Source organism: Triticum dicoccoides, chromosome 6B (genome assembly GCF_002162155.2).
Source record: "Triticum dicoccoides isolate Atlit2015 ecotype Zavitan chromosome 6B, WEW_v2.0, whole genome shotgun sequence".
NCBI lineage: Eukaryota > Viridiplantae > Streptophyta > Magnoliopsida > Poales > Poaceae > Triticum > Triticum dicoccoides.
In genome coordinates, this window is record NC_041391.1 from 38,315,973 (window position 1) to 38,336,901 (window position 20,929).

The following is a 20,929-nucleotide window of genomic DNA, read 5'->3' on the forward strand; positions in this document are numbered from 1 at the left end:
AACTAAATTGCTGACGCGTGGACGCCTTTTGGTCCCGGTTGGTGCCACCAACCGGGACCAAAGGCCCTCCTGTCTGGGCTCGGCGCACCGGCCACGTGGAGGCACATCTATCCCGGTTCCTGTTAGAACCGGGACTAAAGGGAGGAGGCATTAGTAACGACCCTTCAGTCCCGGTTCAAGAACCGGGACTAAAGGCCCTTACGAACCAGGACAAATGCCCCCTTTTCTACTAGTGACAGTACCATGCTACTTTATTGTACTGAGAAAAAGCTACCAAACCTGAGAACAATACTACTGCTTCCGTTGGATGAAGGTAGAATTAAACAGTAGCTTCAGTTACTTTTTATCTAGGTGGAGCATGGGGCACTAGTATAGTGATGCCTCCATATCCCATGCCCTAAACCAGCCTTATATCCCTTTATCCAATTACGTCAAGCCGACACGTGATTATCTAACACGTGGGTTCCCTCCATGTTCATGTCTGGGTTACTGTCTGCGCCGCCTGCTCATATTTTTATTGTCTGACGAGGTTGCTTTTACAATGCTTGCGCCTTCTCCAGGTCACTGGTACTGCTGGTATATCTGTATCTCTGCTATGGAAAAAAAAAGGTGCCCACCGGAAGTGGACGCAAAGTCCTTAGCTGTGTGTAAGTCCACCGGAAGAGCAAGATGGTAGGGATGCAATCATGTTTTCCATCTAGTTTGAAAAAATGTTGTATTTATTCATATATTGTATCACGTCCTCTCATAAGCCATACCATGCTCGTTGCAAATAAATAGATGGCCCCTCCAAGTAGCCCGATATTGATACAGGCAGTTATAGATTCTGCTTACTGCTAACCAAGTGTGCCAGGACCCACCCCACATCGGCTAGGCTGAAGAGGACCGCACCGAGATGGGGTTCTAGGTGAGGGCTTGGAACTTCTCCAAGTGGGTCGTCAAGGAGGACACGATGCATAAGGCTGAATAAGCCGTCGGGCCGCACCGCCTTCGGGCTGCCCACCACTACGTTGCCCACATACCGGACACGACCTACGCAGAAATGGACAACACTTCAAATCCGTCACCAAGAGCCTCATCGATGACGCCCACAAGTTCGTAGACCGTGTGATGACAGAAGTTGATGCCGCCCAAACAGTCCATGCATGCGAGGTCACTTCTAGATGGAGGAAGAGCTCAAACTAGATGGGAATAATTTTATGTTTCCAACGGTTCAAATCATTTTGTAAATTAGTATTTATTATGTTGTTGAAATTGTATTAGAAATCGATGTTGAAATCAAGTTCGGAGCCTCAATGGTTGTTTGATGAGATGGCATGAAATTGATCTTGTTAAGTCAATGACGAGTGGGCTCCACATGAAGGAACCTTTTGGAGGCTCTGTTAGGGCGATTCTCTGTTTACATGTTGCCTTTGCAGCGTTCAAAACATTTTGGAGTCCTCCATAGGCATTATGGAGGTGCTATAGTTACTTTAACAAGAGACAACACCATTTATTAAACTAGCCATAGTTTGCAGTTTTTTTTTGTATTTATTCATATCTTTTATCACATTTTCTCATAAGCCATTCCATGCTCGTTGCCCATAAATAGATGGCTCCACCATGTAACACGATAGTGATATAGGCAGGGCCGAGTCTACCTAAGAAGAGAACATAAAAGGAGGAGAGTATCAGAGTCCAGTACGTCTTAGTGATCACCAAGTGTGGCGGGATGGACTCAATATATTCTGTGATTTCCACGGTATGAATGGGATGTATAGGGAAATGGGAACTTAAGTTGAAGACCGACAACACGGCCTTCAGCAAAGTGTAGGGGCAGCCACCAAACTTGTGGAGTACTTTCCAATAGAGCAACGAAGCTTCAAGGGCTGCCTCCCCAATGCGCTCTTAGCCGGTGCTTTCGGCCTAAGCAACAAGCACTTACAAACGAGAAGCTTGTTGACCAATCTCTCTGTTTTACGTCTGCCAACAACAACTAATATTGTGGTGATTGGTACCAGCGCAGTGCCCCCATGGATGTCATCCGGCTATGTAAACCACTCACTACACTACCTCTAGCACCCATCATGAGGCCGATTAGTTTCTATTAATTTTCCATATCGTCCGATCTCCAGTAAGTCATCTAGCTACGCGCGTCTAACATCCCCATGGCCCATCGCTGCAGGCATGTCCCATATTAATGTTTTCAATTCCTATGGTTAACTTCTAATAATATACAGTAGGACTCTCTTCTACTACGTCTTTCGAAGAACACCAAGAACTAGGATTTTGTCGGTGCTCCAGTTTGCATTCAGTGTTTTCCTGATTTGATAGCAATATTTGGTGTATTGTTGTTCATCCGAAAAATGAGCAATTCACACTAAGATCGTCAACACTTCTTCAAAAACAAAATCACTCGCAGTTTAAATAAAAGGAAGCATCAGTAGAAATAAATGGCCACAACAGTTGGTATGTGAAGTTTGGTGAAGGAATAATGTCTGAGGCCACACACTATATTCATTCATTGACCTTATATATATACCTAGTTTGGTGTGCAACACAATCATCTTTGCGAGCGAGACAATGAGCAAGTGTGGGAGGAGAGTAAATCTGACGAGGAGGATTAGTGTCGTCATCGATGGTAAAACCTTTGGGGAGTGAGATGCATCCAAAATTAGCGGAATGATTGGTCTAGCTAGAACTGTGTTGTAGAGTTGGACGGAGATTTGTAGCTCGCACGAGTGGAGGCATGCGAACTATGAGCCACCAATTTGTGCCTTGATTTGGATTTATTACGTGATTTTTTGATGAAACAGCAATGCGCGAGCTATGCTCTGTGCACTTACTTCACGTCCATAAAGCCAGATTCTCAGCCTAGCATAGAGGGAACCCAAAGTTGTAGTTTAAGTATCCATGACCATATCTTTTGTTGGTAGGAAACAATGGCCACGTGTGGGAGTATCGATAGGTTACTGTCACCGGAAGGTGCATGGAGGGATCTACACACTATTTGTCAAGGTGTTTGGGGGTGTGATCTCCAAGATTGAGATGCATCGGGAATTCGAGCTAGAGTGGCAATTGGACTCGTTGTAAAACGAGTTGGGAAAACAGCGTGTAGTGCACCTTAATCGTCCAAATCTCACACAAGACTTGAACTGTAGTTCTTCAGTTGAGTTTGTTTTTGCAACATCTCTACTCCTAATGTCTCAGTCCGTAGGTCGTTCGTTTGTTTTGTTCGTTTTCCACCAAGTGATCGATATATGCCCCACCAAGCGATCTCCCTCCCACCGATTTTTCCCCCTCCCTCCGAAAACCAACACCAATTTTAATTCATCACCAGACCCATACATCCCATGACAAAAAAAAACCAAACCAACCCTTCCATCATTCCAGCGATCGCACCCTTCCATACAGGAAACAATGCCCACGTGTGGGAGTATCGATAGGTTAATGTCACCGGAGGGTGTATGTAGGGATCTACACTCTTTTTGTCAATGGAGTTTGGGGGTGTAATCTCTAAGATTGAGATGCCCCGGTAATTGGGCTAGACTGGCAAGTAAACTCGTTGTAAAACCATTCATGGATGGCGCCATGGTAGACCACCGAATAGACCACCTGCTATACCTGTCATCATTGCCACAGGGCCCGCCGCCGCACCTCCGACTTCAGCGCAACAAAACAACCCGAGGTAATCGCACGGAGACGTTGGAGAAGAGACGACTACCACAAACATTGTAACTCCTCCAACATCGCTCGCCTTCGCCGTCATTGCCACCAACCCCACCATCTTCCACCGGTCCCTCTTGCCAATGCCCCACTCCAAAGAAAAAGCCTCAAGAGGGGATACGTGACCCAGGTGTGGCCTTCATCTGATCACACGGATCTAGGGTTTCTCCTGGAGTTGCAGCGACCGACCTATGCATGAGGGGAGAGGAAGCAAACAACAATGCCTCCAAGAAGGTCCACGACTCCCACATACGTCCCCATTGCTGATCATAGGCCATAGGCCGAGACATGGTTTTCACTCGAGGTTCCGAACACACCCTCAACGACCCACATCGGCATTGGCAAGACCACCAACCAAGAACAACCCATCAACAAAGAGGCACAGAGTAGCTAGCCGCACCTTGTGGAGGCCACCGGCGGCCAAAACTGCAGCGGCCAAGTCAGATCCGCACACGACAAATGAGGAGCAGAGCCACCGGACGTAGCTATCACCGTCGTGCCCTACCGAGCACCATGCTAGCAAGAGAGCAGGGAACGCCACCAGAGGCTGAGGACCAGCACGGTACACGGCTGTAGTCTACGTTGGACGACCAGAGACGCCAATCCACTGTGACGCACCTACAAGACAGCAAAGGCCACCCCTCTAGAGCGTTGGTGCACTCGCGGTCCGTGCGGCATCAAGATGCCGCGCGCACCTGTCTACGGCCACCGAGCCTCGCCCCCACGCGCACCCACCCATGGCCACGGTTCCGTGCCGCAGCCTGCCACATCTGAGTCGCACACGCCTCGTGCGCACCCCAACAGTTGGCCGTTCCTGGGCTTGCGCTCCATGTTGCGCGGCGCCACTCCCTCCTGAGCCATCCTGCACACCGCCCCGAACCACTACGAGCCAGAATCCCCCCAAAGTGAATAGCCCATGCTGCTCGCCCAGGAGGAGGAAGAGGGCCCCACGGCCACCAAGCCGTGCAGGCTAGACTCGGCAACTCCTGCCGGCGGTGGCGAGGGGAAAGGGACGCTGGTGTGAGGCTCTGGCAGGAGCTAGGGTTCGCTTCCTGGTCGCCCGCGGGAGCGACCGAGGGGAGAGAGTTTTTCTTTTCATCTGTGTTTCTTTAAAGGGCGATGCTAGGCGCGCACCGGCCGAAAGTTTCGGCCGGTCCTGCCTCAGCCCTTGGATGCGAGCCCGCGTGGCCACTGGATGCTAGGCGCAAAAAAAAAAAACGATTCGTCATGGGTGTCTCAGGTTAGATCTGCATCTCCTGCTCGGTGTCCTCGTCGCCACGCCTCCAGTCCCCTCTGGTGGCCGTCCTTGGCGCCGCTCTCCGTCCTCATCGCCGGCTCGTGGCCCTCGCATCGGTCGCCGGTCGCCGTCCTTGTTGCCGCCAGGTCGCCGTCCTTGCCCCCGCTTGCCGATCTCCGTCCTTGTTGCCGCCCGGTCGCCGTCCTCGCCCCGGTCGCCGTCCTCGTCGCCCCCGGTCGCCGTCCTTGCCGCCCCCGGTCGTCGTCGCCATCCTCGTCGCCACCAGTGTTCGCCCGGCTCCCCTGGTTGAAGCTTTTTTGTCATTACCGTTTGAAGCTTTTTCTCCTGGCGGTTGAAGCTTTTCCATTGCCATTTGAAGCTTTTTCCACCATTGAAGCTTTTCGCACATACCATTGAAGCTTTCTCTACAATGGATGTAACTTTTCTGATTATGCAGTGTATGGTTGTAGCTTTCTTTTTCAATGGTTGTAGCTTTTTTCATCTACGGTTGAAACTTTTCTATCAACGGTTGCAGCTATTTTTCTTTGTATCAGTCTTGGTTAATGTTTTCTCTATCGTTTCGGTTGAAGCTTTTTTTCATCAAGGGTTGTAGCATTTTATGTCAACGGTTGTAGCATTCCGCCATGGCAATGACTGCTCACATCTTTTCATATATCTGGTTGAAGCTTTTTTCATCTCGTTTGAAGCTTTTTGGTTAGCGGTTGTAGCATTTTGCGGTACTGTTTGCAGCTCCTCCTGCACCATTTGCGATCTCCTCTCTCTCTCTCTCTCTCTCTCTCTCTCTCTCTCTCTCTCTGGTCCCAGCAAAACAAAAGGGCGGTTGTAGCATTTTGTAACACTGGTTGCAGCTCCATCGACTGCCGTTTGTAGCTCATGCGCGGCGCACTGTCGTCATTTAAATGGTTCCAGCAAAAAAGAAGCTGTTTGTAGCATTTGATTGCAGCTCTGACGAGGGTCGTTGAGGGTGCGGGGCTGAGAGAGGGAAAAAAGGGAGGGAGGAGGCGCTAGTTGTCGATGTCTTCTCCTCCCTGCCATTGCTCGCCCTATGAGCAAGGCCTCATTCACGCCGGTGTGCTGCATGTGAGCCTGAAGATGGAGGAACTGAGCGGTTATGGCAGCTTTTAGTGCGCGTCGTGAGGTAGAAGAAAGGGGTAGGTGGAAAAACGGTTCGTACGGGAAAAGGGGAAAGACCGAGGCCTGGGAACGCACGATCTCACTTGATCGCAAGGCCCGCGTGCGACCGGCGCAAGTTTCGGCCGGCGCACCGGGTAGAAACATTTCGCTTCTTTAAATCGGCCTTTATGAAAAACAACTATATGGAGCAAATTCTCATCATGTCTTAAATGCAAAATCCTGATCCAATGAACATTCATGACACTTATCAAAGGGCGTAAATTGCATATCTCAGATAACACCTGAAAGAGCGTTCGGGAACAAATGCAATTTTCATAAAAAAAACTAAGGAACAACTAATGCCTTCATGTGTGTGCTTCTGTTTGAGCGATCAAAGTTGAGAGAGCTAGTTTGTACCAGGCGACAGTGGTTATAACTTACAATGGGCCAGAGATTCTTGGTGAAGCACATAATTATGAATCTGTCTAATTGGATGACAAAACTCTATATGAAAATAGACACGATTTCAGATTTGCCGTCAGCTAGCAGACGACAAAGAGTCAGGGTGGCCCACTAGCGAGGAACACCTAACGGACACTTTCTTTGCCGTCAGCTAGCAGACGGCAAAGAAAGTGGCCAAACTAACGTCCGTTAGCTGGCTTTGTTGTCTGCTAGCAGACGACAAAGAACCGTGTGCTAACAAAATGCCAACGACCCCCGCTGACCCATCTCTCTATCCTCTCTCTCTCTCTCTCCCTCTCTCTTTCTGTCAAGCCCCCACGGGACTCCGCCCCCGTGCCGCCGCCGCCCCGCGCCGCCCCCGTCGCCGTGTCGCCCTGCCTCCCCGGCGACCGCCTCCTCCGTCCCGCGCCACCCCCCTCGCTGCGCCGCCCCTCCTCGCCCTCGTGCCCGAGCCACCGCCGCCCCACGCTACCCCCATCATGGCGGTGCCCCCCTCCTCCACCCCGGCGTCCCCGGCGGCCCCGGCGCCCCTCTCCTCCAGGACCGCGGCACTCCCTTTCCTACACTTTACCTCGACACGTGGAGCCGTTGAGCAAAGGCTCCGGCGCTCGAGGTAGGTGCATCCCCTCCTCCCTCCCTCTTTCCTCCACTTAACCTCCCGACAGCTGCTGCGGACATGGCCGTCATGCCGGCGGCGGGGAACGAGGGCGCTTTGGTGGCGGCGCACGGAGGCGCCGACGGCCGGGTGCAGAGGCGCTGTGCCGCCCTCCCCCTGCACCCTTTCTCGTTTCTCGGCCGGATCTGACGCATCTCTCCTTTTGTCTACTGTTAGCACGGAGGACTACGGAGCAGGCGAATAGAAGCAGCAAGGCCGTCTCTCTCTTCCGAACTCAAAAAATCGAAGGTATTGCCCTGCTGCGCATAGCAACCGATTTTTGCCATGCTCTTCTATGGTTTCCTAATTTTATTGGATGGACAGTGAGAATGTACTTCATGGTGCATAACAGAGCATATATATTTGATTGTATAGTGGACAGTGGACAGTGGGCATGCTTTTCATTGTGTATGGACAATGAGCGTATATTTGAGTGTGCTATTCCAAGTTATGTGTATTGTATGGACTTTGAGCATGGCAGAATGCACCCACTCCATATTTATATTTTTTGCAGAATATAGAGTACCATATGCCCTGCAGAATATAGAGCCGTAGTTATTAGAACAAAATTTAATGTCTCTTTGTGTCGAAGTCATACTATTTCATAACGTGTGGTTGACTAGCAAGGGGTTGAAGAGAGCAAAGATAACATCCCTACTTTTGCCTTCCGGGCAAAGGAAGAATGGTGGTGGAATTTAGGACCACTTTTACTTCTCATATGCCGTGCTTTCAAAGATCTTACAATCTCTAGTTTTAATCAGTCGTTTGTATCTTCTTCATATTCGATGTGCCACTAATCAAGCCAAGTCGCTGACTCAAGCCAAATTAAGCCAAGTTAAGATGTGCCAAAATCAAGCCAAGTCACTTCTCATATGTCATGGCGACTTGGCTTGACTCGGTTACTCAAAATCCTTGCATTCGACACAAGCAATCTGTGTATAAAGAAGACAAACCATCTTAGCTAGGCAAAAAAATCGGGTGTACATTATTTCATTACTATAAGCTAATTTGCATCTTCTGTTACAAGTATTATGAGAAATTGGAGTGGCAAATGAAAGCAAAAAACATCAGAAGTATACCAGGGATGTTGAGGCATGCAATCTTTAACTAGTTGAAGTACTAATGCATAAATTGAGTGTGCTGGTGTTGTCACTAACAAACTGTAGTAAGTGTAGCTTATTTTTGTTCATCTTGCCCTTATTTGTAGCTTCCTATCTATTGAACTAGTAGAATCATAAAGGGATTCAGACTTTCATCTCCTAAAACAACCTGCATAACACAGGGTGCAAAATAAGACTCCTTGTAGGTGGCCCGAGTAAGGCAGAATAACAGCAACCCAATGTCCACTTGTTGTTTTAGGAGTAGTACTAGTAACAATTGTAATAACACAGTGCCCGAGCCACCGCCGCCCCACGCTACCCCCATCACGGCGGTGCCCCCCTCCTCCACCCCGGCGTCCCCGGCGGCCCCGGCGCCCCTCTCCTCCAGCACCGCGGCACTCCCTTTCCTACACTTTACCTCGACACGTGGAGCCGTTGAGCAAAGGCTCCGGCGCTCGAGGTAGGTGCATCTCCTCCTCCCTCCCTCTTTCCTCCACTTAACCTCCCGACAGCTGCTGCGGACATGGTCGTCATGCCGGCGGCGGGGAACGAGGGCGCTTTGGTGGCGGTGCACGGAGGCGCCGACGGCCGGGTGCAGAGGCGCTGTGCCGCCCTCCCCCTGCACCCTTTCTCGTTTCTCGGCCGGATCTGACGCATCTCTCCTTTTGTCTACTGTTAGCACGGAGGACTACGGAGCAGGCGAATAGAAGCAGCAAGGCCTTCTCTCTCTTCCGAACTCAAAAAATCGAAGGTATTGCCCTGCTGCGCATAGCAACCGATTTTTGCCATGCTCTTCTATGGTTTCCTAATTTTATTGGATGGACAGTGAGAATGTACTTCATGGTGCATAACAGAGCATATATATTTGATTGTATAGTGGACAGTGGACAGTGGGCATGCTTTTCATTGTGTATGGACAATGAGCGTATATTTGAGTGTGCTATTCCAAGTTATGTGTATTGTATGGACTTTGAGCATGGCAGAATGCACCCACTCCATATTTATATTTTTTGCAGAATATAGAGTACCATATGCCCTGCAGAATATAGAGCCGTAGTTATTAGAACAAAATTTAATGTCTCTTTGTGTCGAAGTCATACTATTTCATAACGTGTGGTTGACTAGCAAGGGGTTGAAGAGAGCAAAGATAACATCCCTACTTTTGCCTTCCGGGCAAAGGAAGAATGGTGGTGGAATTTAGGACCACTTTTACTTCTCATATGCCGTGCTTTCAAAGATCTTACAATCTCTAGTTTTAATCAGTCGTTTGTATCTTCTTCATATTCGATGTGCCACTAATCAAGCCAAGTCGCTGACTCAAGCCAAATTAAGCCAAGTTAAGATGTGCCAAAATCAAGCCAAGTCACTTCTCATATGTCATGGCGACTTGGCTTGACTCGGTTACTCAAAATCCTTGCATTCGACACAAGCAATCTGTGTATAAAGAAGACAAACCATCTTAGCTAGGCAAAAAAATTGGGTGTACATTATTTCATTACTATAAGCTAATTTGCATCTTCTGTTACAAGTATTATGAGAAATTGGAGTGGCAAATGAAAGCAAAAAACATCAGAAGTATACCAGGGATGTTGAGGCATGCAATCTTTAACTAGTTGAAGTACTAATGCATAAATTGAGTGTGCTGGTGTTGTCACTAACAAACTGTAGTAAGTGTAGCTTATTTTTGTTCATCTTGCCCTTATTTGTAGCTTCCTATCTATTGAACTAGCAGAATCATAAAGGGATTCAGACTTTCATCTCCTAAAACAACCTGCATAACACAGGGTGCAAAATAAGACTCCTTGTAGGTGGCCCGAGTAAGGCAGAATAACAGCAACCCAATGTCCACTTGTTGTTTTAGGAGTAGTACTAGTAACAATTGTAATAACACAGTGGTATTTTGGTCAACATTTTTTTCTATTGACTAATATCTTTTATCCTTCTAAAAAATGAGTATGTTAACATTTCACCGGGCTTGTAATCAAATTTTATTACTGCCAATGTACCTATGATCAACTTGAAACATGAGCATTACAAAGTTTCATATCTATGATCAATTTGTCTTGCTGGCAGATGCTTATTTCTTTAGGTTTTGTTTAGATGATGATCATGATACTAATTGGTCTCTTCTGCTGCTTATCAGAGATGAGGGGAGGCCGCCACCGTAGGCTGCGCTCTGCCACACAGAAGTACGAGTTGGATGGTTTCAAGTTTTTCACGATCATACTTGAGAATTCCTCTAGGAGGCAGGTATATAAAAGGAGAAATCTCCCCTTCACCCATCTCTTTATTATAACTCTGATGTTTTCTACATCACTCCTTAATCCACGCTGTAGAGGCTGCCTGACACTTTTATGAAGATGTTGGACGGCCACCGGCCAAAGAATGTGAAGCTGCGACAAGCCGGCAGCGGGCTTCGCAGGCATTGGGACGTGGAGGTGGTGATCAGGTACGGCCACATGTACCTGTGTCGTGGCTGGGAGCAATTCGTCTGTGCCTACGACCTACGGCACGGGTACTTGATTGTCTTCAGGTACGACAGCGACGCCATGCTCACCATGAAGGTATTCAACACGACTATGTGCCGCATGCGCTACCAGGACGACGACGATGCTAGTACGTTCTGCCTCTTCTTCCTCTACATTTCGCTTTGTCTCACATCGATTGTTAAAAAAACTTTGTTGCATTTGGTCAGCCAATAGGAGCAGCAGCAGCAACTCTGGCTACAGCCAAAGCAGCAGCGGCTCTACCTATGACAAAAGCAGCAGCGAGGATGAGGAGGAACGGAGTGGGGAAGAAGAGGAGCATAGCGGGGATCACCTCGCGATGGTGGTGGCTGACGATGGCCACGCGATGGTGGTGGCTGACGATGGCCTCGCGATGGTGGTGACTGACGATGAGCTAGTGGTGGTGGTGCCTAAATATGGCCGTGCGATGGTGGCGGTGCCTGACGATGACCACACGATGGTGGTGGCGCCAGCGATCCCACAGCTTGGGGACGACATGACCATGCCAATTGTGGTAGAGGAGTACATCCCACTGTCTCGTCGCTCTAAGAGCATCAAGATGATCTAGGAGAATAAAAAGAACGAGGAGTGAAGATCTTAAGAAAAGCTAGCTACTGTTCTTCTAATTTGCAGATATGCTGGAAATTTGTTTTGGATATGTTGTTGGAAACCATATTGTATGTTGGATATGTAGATGGAAACTTGTATTCCCTCCGTTCTGACTTACTCGTCATGGTTTTTAGTTCAAATTGAACTAAAAACCACGACGAGTAAATCGGAACGGAGGGACTATGTTGGAAACTTATTGTTAATATGCTTGTTGAAATTATTTTGAAATGTGTATGTATATATATATATCTGTGATTTTTTGTCAAATTGAATGAATTTAAGAAAAAACAGAAAAAACAAGGGCTATACAGCCACTTTGTCATTCGCTGGCTGACGGCAAAGGTCGTTGCCGTCAGCCAGCTGACGGCAAAGCTGACACGTGGTAGTTATCTGTGCAACCTGGAGTGCACTGGAGTGGCCTATTTGGCAGCTTTGCCATCAGCTGGCTGACGGCAAAGACCTTTGCATCTTTGTCGTCTGCTAGCTGACGGCAAAGCACGCCGTTAACCCCTTAACGGGCCTAAGCTGCCACTTGCACCGTCCAGGTTCTTTGTCGCCTGCCAGCGGACGGCAAAGGCTTTTACATCTTTGCCGTCCACCTAGACAACAGACGGCAAAGAGAGCTTTGCCGTAGCCTATTCAGCCGGACCTGTTGCCATCTCCTGGCTGACGGCAAAGGTCTTTGCCGTCAGCCTGACATGCCTTTGCCGTCAGCCATGGCTGACGGCAAAGTGCGTGATTCCTGTAGTGATCGATCATGTGCAGTGATATTTTGAGTAAAGAACGTGTTTTATTTTGTAAAGGTAATTATTAACCAAATAGAAATAGATAACATTATTCTAGTCCCATCTGATTGTCTCTGCAAGCAACGTCTCACAAGCCCTATAGATTTTTTTTTCAGTTTTGTGATTTGACATTCATTTCATTAGTTTCATAAGAAATGAATTAAGAATCACATTTTTTTTGACCTGGACACATGTTTTCATATCACATCCATTTTATTTTCCACCACGAATGGCAAATCAACCAACACCAATAAATTCTGATTTATTTGCATATGTGTACCTTCTCAATAATATGCAGTAGGACACTCTCACTAGTACAAAAGGGGGCATTGGTCCAGGCCGAGTCAGCCCATTAGTCCCGGTTCAATCCAGAACCGGGACCAATGGTGGCATTGGACCCGGTTCGTGAGCCCCGGGGGCCGGCCGGGGAACGTGGGCCATTGGTCCCGGTTCGTCTAGACCTTTTGGTCCCGGTTGGTGGGACAAACCGGGATCAATAGGCCTCGCTCCTGGCCCACGACCATTGGTCCCGGTTGGTGGCTTGAACCGGGACCAAAGGCTTCCCTTTAGTCCCAACCGGGACCAAAGGCTTCCCTTTAGTCCCGGTTCATGACACCAACCGGGACCAATAAGGTGCCTATATATACCCCCTCGCGTAAGAGCAGAGCACACAGCTCTGTTTTTTCTGGCCGGCGAGGGGCAGAGGGCTTGGTGGTGCTCTAGCTCACCTCCTATGCACACAAGGTGTCTGATGGAATGCCCGAGCCACACTACTTAAGCTTTCTCCTCTCCAAGCTCGATCTCCAAGCTCCATTTCCTCAATATTTGTCTAGGTTTAGCGGTCCGTCACGCCCCGTCCCCGTCTTCACCGCCATCGATCACCCACGCCGATCTCATCGCCGGCACCACCGTGGTGAGCCTCTTGTTCTTATCTTCTTTCTGAAAGGAAAAATATTCTTACTTGTATGTTTAGATAGATACTTGTATTATTTTCTTACTTTTATTATTGCATCTTATATAGTGCGATGGTTTTGGTATCCGCCCCCGTCGGCCCTCGTCCTGTCTATGATTCGGATGTGGTATAAATTATCTTTTCATAACCATTGGTTCATTTATTGTTTATGAAAATTATGCTGACCAATGTGACATAGATTTTATTTATCTAGGAGGTTGTTGAACCGGAAATTACAACCGACCCTATTGTCGAGAGGTTAAATTTAGTTGAAGAAGAAAACAATTTCTTGAAGGAAAAAATAAGAAAAATTGGGGAGGAGAAGATGATATTGGAGTTGCATGTTGCGGATGTCGTCGATGATCACAAGATCAAGATGGATGCAATGTGCTTTAAGATTAGAAAGATTAGAAAATATGTCATTCATACCGAGGCTTGGTATCATTATGCCGTTGGATCAGTTGTTACCTTGGTTGCGATTATGATCGCATTTGTTTTCGCATTGAAATGTTTTACATAGTTTCAATGTATGGTTTCATTAATTTAGATGCTCTGCAGAGCTTTATGTTGTTCTGTAATGATTTTCGCTTGAAGATGAGAACTATGTATGTACTTTGGTTTTAATGTGATAATGAACTTCTTTTAATTTGGTCACTTAGTTATCTATTCATGATGTTCTGTAATGATTTTTGACACACTTAATTATATATAATGCACGCAGATGAACCGGCAATGGATGTACGGTGACAGACGCACCTCCGAGTACATTAAGGGCGTGCATGATTTTCTCAAAGTGGCTGAGGCAAACAAGAAGAATGGTTTTATGTGTTGTCCATGCCCTATATGTGGGAATATGAAGTCTTACTCTGACCGGAAAATCCTCCACACCCACCTGCTTTACAAGGGTTTCATGCCACACTATAATGTTTGGACGAGGCACGGAGAAATAGGGGTTATGATGGAAGACGGCGAAGAAGAAGAGTACGATGACAACTATGTGCCCCCTGAATACTGTGATGCTACTGAACATCAAGAGGAACCAGACGATGTGCACGATGATGCTGCAACGGGCGAAGCTACTGAAGATCAAGAGGAACCAGACGATGTGCCCAATGATGATGATCTCCGCCGGGTCATTGTCGATGCAAGGATGCAATGCGAAAGTCAAAAGGAGAAGCTGAAGTTTGGTCACATGTTAGAGGATCACAACAAAGGGTTGTACCCCAATTGCGAAGATGGCAACACGAAGCTCGGTACCGTACTGGAATTGCTGCAGTGGAAGGCAGAGAATGCTGTGCCAGACAAAGGATTTGAGAAGCTACTGAAAATATTGAAGAAGCTTCCAAAGGATAAAAATTGCCTGACAGTACAAACGCAGCAAAGAAGGTCGTATGCCCTCTAGGATTGGAGGTGCAGAAGATACATCCATGCCCTAATGACTGCATCCTCTACCGCAGTGCGTACAAGGATCTGAACGCATGCCCGGTATGCGGTGCATTACGGTATAAGATCAGACGAGATGGCCCTGGTGATGTTGACGGCGACCCCCCCAGGAAGAGGGTTCCTGCGAAGGTGATGTGGTATGCTCCTATAATACCACGGTTGAAACATCTGTTCAGAAACGGAGAGCATGCCAAGTTGATGTGATGGCACAGTGAGGACCGTAAGAAAGACAGGAAGTTGAGAGCACCCGCTGACGGGTCGCAGTGGAGAAAAATCATGAGAAAGTACTGGGATGAGTTTGCACGTGACCCAACGAACGTATGGTTTGCTTTAAGCCCGGATGGCATTAATCCTTTCGGGGAGCAGAGCAGCAATCACAACACCTGGCCCGTGACTCTATGTATGTATAACCTTCCTCCTTGGATGTGCATGAAGCGGAAGTTCATTATGATGCCAGTTCTCATCCAAGGCCCTAAGCAACCCGGCAACGACATTGATGTGTACCTAAGGCCATTAGTTGAAGAACTTTTACAGTTGTGGAATGGAAATTGTGTACGTACGTGGGATGAGCACAAACAGGAGGAATTTGACCTAAAGGCGTTGCTATTCGTTACCATCAACGATTGGCACACTCTCAGTAACCTTTCGGGACAGACAAATAAGGGATACCACGCATGCACGCACTGTTTACTTGACACCGAAAGTATATACCTGGGAAGCTGCAGGAAGAATGTGTACCTGGGACATCGTCGATTTCTTCCGACCAACCATCAATGTCGAAAGAAAGGCAAGCATTTCAAAGGCGAGGCAGATCACTGGAAGAAGCCCGACATGCGTACTGGTGATCACGTACTTGCAATGGTCAATGATTTACACGTAATCTTTGGAAAGGGTCCCGGCGCACTAGCTGTTCCGAATGACGCTGGGGGATACGCACCCATGTGGAAGAAGAAATCTATATTTTGGGACCTACCCTACTAGAAAGACCTAGAGGTCCGCTCTTCAATTGACGAGATGCACGTGATGAAGAACCTTTGTGTGGACCTGCTAGGCTTCTTGGGCGTGTATGGAAAGACAAAAAATACAGCTGAGGCACGGGAGGACCTGCAACGTTTGCACGAAAAAGACGGCATGCCTCCAAAGTAGTATGAAGGTCCTGCCAGCTGTCCTCTTACCAAAGAAGAGAAGGAAATCTTCTTTGAATGCCTGCTTAGTATGAAGGTCCCGACTGGCTTCTCGTCGAATATAAAGGGAATAATAAATATGCCAGAGAAAAAGTTCCAGAACCTAAAGTCTCATGACTGCCACGTGATTATGACGCAACTGCTTCCGGTTGCATTAATGGGGCTTCTACCGGAAAATATTCGATTAGCCATTGTGAAGCTATGTGCATTCCTCAATGCAATCTCTCAGAAGGTGATCGATCCAGAAATCATACCAAGGCTAAGGAGTGATGTGGTGCAATGTCTTGTCAGTTTCGAGCTGGTGTTCCCACCATCCTTCTTCAATATCATGACACACGTCCTAGTTCATCTAGTGGACGAGATTTTTATTCTGGGCCCCGTATTTCTACACAATATGTATCCCTTTGAGAATTTCATGGGAGTCCTAAAGAAATATGTCCGTAACCGCGCTAGGCCATAAGGAAACATCTCCATGGGCAATCAAACAGAGGATGCCATCGGGTTTTGTGTTGACTTCATTCTTGGCCTTAAGAAGATAGGTCTCCCTAAATCGCGGTATGAGGGGGGACTGACTGGAAAAGGCACGCTTGGAAGGGACTCAATAATATGCAGGGACGGATATTCTTGGTCTCAAGCACGCTACACAATTATACAGAACTCTACCTTGGTGACCCCATATGTCGATGAACACAAGAACAGTCTGCGCTCCAAACACCCGGAGCAGTGCGACGACTGGATTACATGTGAACACATCAGGACTTTCAACAGTTGGTTGGAAACACGTCTCAGAGGTGACAACACTGTTTGTGATGAGCTGTACTTGTTGTCCAGGGGACCATCTTCGACTGTTACGATTTGGAAAGGATACAAGATAAATGGGAATACATTTTACAGGATTGACCAAGATAAAAAGAGCACCAACCAAAATTGCGGTGTCCGCTTTGATGCAACAACCGAGAGGAGAAAGAACACGTATTATGGTTACATAGTGGACATATGGAAACTTGACTACGGACATGATTTTAAGGTTCCTTTGTTTAAGTGCAAATGGGTCAATCTATCAGGAGGCGGGGTAAAGGTAGACCCACAGTATGGAATGACAACAGTGGATCTAAAAAATCTTGGGTACACTAACAAACCGTTCGTCCTAGCCAATGATGTGGCAAAGGTTATCTACGTGAAGGACATGTCTACCAGACCGAGAAAAAGAAAAGATAAGGAAGCGAATACATCATACGATGAGCCAAAGCACCACACAGTTCTTTCAGGAAAAAAGGACATCGTCGGAGTGGAGGGCAATACAGACATGTCTGAAGATTATGAAAAGTTTCATGAAATTCCTCCATTCAAAGTCAAGGCTGACCCCAGCATCCTGATAAACGATGAAGATTATCCATGGTTACGGCGCAATAAGCAAATGACACAAGCGAAGAAAAAGTGAAGACTTTCTACCGCAACTATTATGATGATACCATGCCAACTTTGTAACAGACGAGTATGATACCATTGTTCGTTTTGTACATGCACATGCTATGTGCATGAAATTATGATACCATGCCAACTTTCAACTTTTTAAGAGTTTATTTGAAATGCTTTAATGTCTTATGGTTCGGCCCTCATAATACCATTAATCCCGGTTCGCTCCTTGTCAACTATGTTCTCACCAAGAACACTATCAAGAGGGCAGCCACGTGGGCCATTGGTCCCGGTTTGTCTTGACCTTTTTTCTCTATTCAAATTTGAAAACTAATGGCACTGACATAAAGTTTATAATTTTTCTAAAACTAATGGCACTAACAGAAAGTTTATAATTTTGCTGACCTAAAAGCAAAAAGAATTAAAAAATAAAACAAAAAACAAAAGAAAATAAATAATGCAGAAAACAAAACAAAAAAACTGAAAAAAAATAAAAATGGCAACAATAAGTATTTTGTTGTAAGTAGAAACAAAATAAAATAAATAAAGCAACAAGAAAACAAAAAAAGTGTTTTCAAATTTGAGAACTAATGGCACTAACAGAAAGTTTATAATTTTTCTAAAACTAAAAGAAAAAAAAGAATTAAAAAATAAAGCAACAAAACAAAAGAAAATAAATAATGTAGAAAACTAAACAAAAAACTAGGAAAAAAAATTAAAAATAGCAACAATAAGTAAAGAAAAAAAAGTGCCTCCTACTGGGCCACCACGGCCTGAATACGACTAGAAACCAACCATGGGCCAGGATTCAGGCCCGCAGGAGACCCAGTAGGCCCATCAGGCAAAGCAGTAGTAAGTAGGCTCGTAAGCCTGTAGTGGAGAGGAGCTAGAGAGGGGTGCGGCAGTGGGGCTTATAAACCACTACGCGCCCCTCTCAGCTAGCGAGGTGGGACTAAACTTTCGTGCCGCCCCGTGCCAGCACACGACCATTGGTCCCGGTTGGCGGCACCAACCGAGACTAAAAGGGGACATTGGTCCCGGTTCGAGGCACCAACCGGTACCAATGCCCACCCTTTAGTCCCGGTTGGTGGCACCAACCCGGACCAAAGGCCGCCGCTTCCCACCCTTTGGGCTGCTGAAAAGAGGCCTTTGGTCCAGGTTGGTGGCACCAAACGGAACTAAAGGGGGCATTGGTACCGGTTCGTGCCACGAACCGAGACCAATGCTCTTGATATATATAGATCACTTAGCAGTTTTCGACCAAATCCCCCACTTCTCCCTGCTCCTCCTCATCGCCGTCATCGCCCGACGCCCCTGCTCCACCTTGCTGTCACCGCCGCCATCGACACCGTCAGGCTGCTCACCTTCGCCGTCGCCGCCGCCACCGACGCCGTCAGGCTGCTGGCCTTCGCCGTCGCCGCCGCCCCCTGTGAGCAGTTCCCCGCGCCCCTCCCGTCCCGCGCACCTGCTGCGCGGCCGCCACGCCGCCGCCCCTACCCTGCATTGTTTTGTATATATGTGTATTTTTTTGTGTATATATGTGTTTGTATGTGTATATATGTTTATTTTTTTGTGTATATATATGTATGAATATAATGTTCATAGCATTTTTTTGTTTATATATATGTGTGTATATATGTATGGATTTGGCTATCTATGTATGAATATAATGTTCATAGCATTTTTTTGTTTATATATGTTTTTAATATATGTATTAATTTTTTATTTAGGTTTTTAGTAGATATCGATTTTAGGTTAGTGCATTTTAGGTTAGTGTAGAGGAAAAAGTAAAATAAGGAAAAAGAAGAAAAGAAGAAGAGGAAAAATAAAAATAAGAAGAGGAAGAAAGAAGAAAAAGAAGAGGAGAAGAAGAAAGAAATAAAGGAGAAGAAGAAAAAATAGAAAATATTCTATTTTTTCTTCTTCTCCTCTATTCCTATTTTTTCTTCTTCTCCTCTATTCCTTTCTTCTTCTCCTCTTTTTTCTTCTTCTTTTTTTTCTTCGATCTTCTCCTCTGTCGTCGTCGATATACCCCCCCTCGGCCCTCTCGCTCGACCAAAACTCTCGAGGACACCCCAACCCTAGAGAAAAAACGATGTTGGTCTCCTACCCCCTCTCGCTGCGCCCCTACCCGACAAACTCTCTCGAGGCCACCAAAATTTACCAAGTTAAAAGAGCGTTGTCGTCGAGGCCACCCCAAACCCTTGAAGCGTTGTGTCGAGGCCACCCCAAACCCCTGAAGCGTTGTCTAGGCCACCCCAAACCCTAGAGAAGCAGCGTCGAGGCCACTAACATGATTCCTTATTGTGATTAGCTAGCTAGTTCTGCGTTTGCCACTAATATATATCCATTTGTACCATGTTTGAATAATAATTGACATGTTGTAAATATTTACAGAAACTATGGAGCACTACCGAGACGAAGCAACAGAAGCGATGTTGGGGGAGATAATCGCAGAAGGAACTGATGTCATTGCGTCATTTTTCAACGATGTCGTTGGTTAGGAAGGACTGGGTGAAGAAGAGGGCTATGTTCATGATGGCTCTGGCCCATTAATGCCGGTACAAGAAGAGGGCTATGTTCATGATGGCTCCGGTGATGACCCAATGGAGGTTCAAGAAGGAGACCGTGCTGACTGCTCCGATGACCGAACCGAGTCCGGCCAGGTATATATATATATATTCGTTAAGCCCGTGCTGACTAGTTAATTAATGCATTCGTTGTTTTCGTATATGTACACATATTAATTAACTTTCTTCCTTTTTCTAGCCCTCCGGATCGAGCACAACTTCGGTAAGGAGACGAGGCCCGAAGAAAAAGTTGAGCTCGGATGAAAGGTTTGAGATCACAGCAATCGCGCACAACGGCGAACCGATTGAACCCATCCGGACAAAGAACGCATTTGTTGCTCACTGCGGGGTTCTTGTTAGGGACAAGATCCCAATCAGCATCCACCAATGGTATAAGCCTAAGGAGGAAGACCCTCAGGTGTCTTATGTCGATGATATGCAGAAGAATGATCTTTGGACTGAGCTGAAGGCAAATTTCACCCTACCGCCAGAGGAGGATCCGGAGAAGCCAGTTAAAGAGCAATTAATCAAGTCTTGTGCTCTTAAGAAGATGGCAGACCTATTCAGGAGGTGGAGGAAAGAGCTGAAAAAGTTTGTCGACAAAGAAGAGACACCAGAATTCATCGGCAAATATGAGAAGATCAGAGATCACTGGCCCGCATTTGTGGCCTACACGACATCGGAAAAGAGTAAGAAGATGTCGGCGACAAACAAGCTAATGCTGCGAAGAAGAAGTTTCACCATCGCACGGGGTCAGGTGGCTACCTGCAAGCCCGGCCTAAGTGGTCCAAGGCTGAGAATGATCTGCTTGATAAAGGGATTGAACCGGAGACAATGAGATGGCCAGACCGTTGCCGGACTTGGTTCTTCGGGGCTGGTGTAACCTTGGACCCTGTATCAGGGAAGTGTCGTTGGATGGACGAGCAACTAAAAACACCAGTCACAAGACTTCGGAAGTTTATCCATGCAGCGCAGCAAGGGACATTCGTTCCAGACAGGGAGAAGGACGAGCTCAGAATGGCCCTCGAGAATCCTGAGCACCCTGGACGAACACGAGGCACGCCAGGCTCCATTTCGTGGAAGGTTGGTTTTCCGGACGCAGGGGGTTACAAAACCCACGAAAGGAGGAAGAAACTGGAGTAGAGCCAACTGTAGGCGCTGCACAGAAAG